This window comes from Notamacropus eugenii, chromosome 5, assembly GCF_028372415.1.
Source record: "Notamacropus eugenii isolate mMacEug1 chromosome 5, mMacEug1.pri_v2, whole genome shotgun sequence".
Classification (NCBI taxonomy): domain Eukaryota; kingdom Metazoa; phylum Chordata; class Mammalia; order Diprotodontia; family Macropodidae; genus Notamacropus; species Notamacropus eugenii.
The window spans coordinates 46478667-46479923 of record NC_092876.1 but is presented as its reverse complement, the minus strand read 5'-3'; positions in this window follow the sequence as shown (position 1 = coordinate 46479923).

The window sequence follows — 1257 nt, the reverse complement described above, 5'->3', positions numbered from 1 at the left end:
TCGGCCCGGCTCTCTCGCGCCGGCCCCGCGCGCAGGTCTCGGGGCCAGCCGCGTGCCGCGGGGCCGCCCCCCCACCACACGAACGCCCGCCTGCAACGTGACAGGGCTCCGCCCCTGCCGCGTTCCATTGGACGCCGCGCCCAGCCCTGGGCGCTTCCATTGGCCAGGAGGAGGAGCCTGCAGTGTGGGGGGGCTCTGGTTACATAACCGGGCCCGAGGCTCCCCAAACCCTATTACATAACCCGCGGGGAGGGGCAGGGCGGGAGGAGCCTCTCGGCCAATCCTGTGAAGCCAGTGGGCGGAGCGTGGGCGGTGGGGTGGGCGAAGGAGGCGCGGTCATGGTACACACGAGTCAGGTATCCTTCGGGCTCACGGGGCTTAGATGGTGATAGGCGGAGGGGCCGTGATAGGGCGGAGCGGCTGTCACTCTTAGGTGGAGGCGGGGCAGGGACAGGTGGAGAGGACTGTGGCCAGTGATGGGAGGAGAGCTGGCCAGGATGCTCTACGCCCGAGAAAACGTGGGGAGGATTTGATTTGCGGGCGGGGCGGCTTTCTTGGACTGCGGCCAGAGGCGCGCGGGCACAGGCGTAGTGGATGGGGCTTGGCTGGCTGGAAGGAAGGGCATGGGGGGCAGTGGCATGGATGAGCCCCTTCCTCTACATATCTCCTTTTATTAAAAAATGCCTTATTTTTTAGTTAACAAACATCATTTACTCTCTTCCTCTCATTGAAAAAGGAAAAAGAAACCTGGCAAAAATATCCGTTTTTGAGCAAAACAAATTCCCACGTTACTGTCCGAATCCAAAAATGTATCCATCACACCTCCCTCTGCCAGGAGATGGGTAACATGGCTCACCCTAAGGTCTCTGGGGTCATCTATTCTTGATGCTGGGGGGGGGGGGGGGGGTTGCAGGCTACCTCATCCCAGGTGTCATATCCTCCTGGGACCTTTTTCCCGATTCTCACCTGTTTATTAGAGTTCCTTCCCTCCTCAATCAACTGTTACTTACTTATATCTGTATTCCCTTCCCTTCCCATTACTAACCATAGGGTCCCAGATCTCCAGCAGGAAGGGATCTCAGATTGAGCCCAACTCCTCCATTAAGCGAGGAAACCAAGACCCAGGAAGAGTAAAAGCCTCGCCCAACATCCCACACACAGATGGCTGGGATTAGAAGTCAGGTTCGCTGTTACTCCAGAGCCAGGACTCTCACCTGTGCCCCATAACCTCCGGCGCTCCTTCTCCTCATTCTCCTC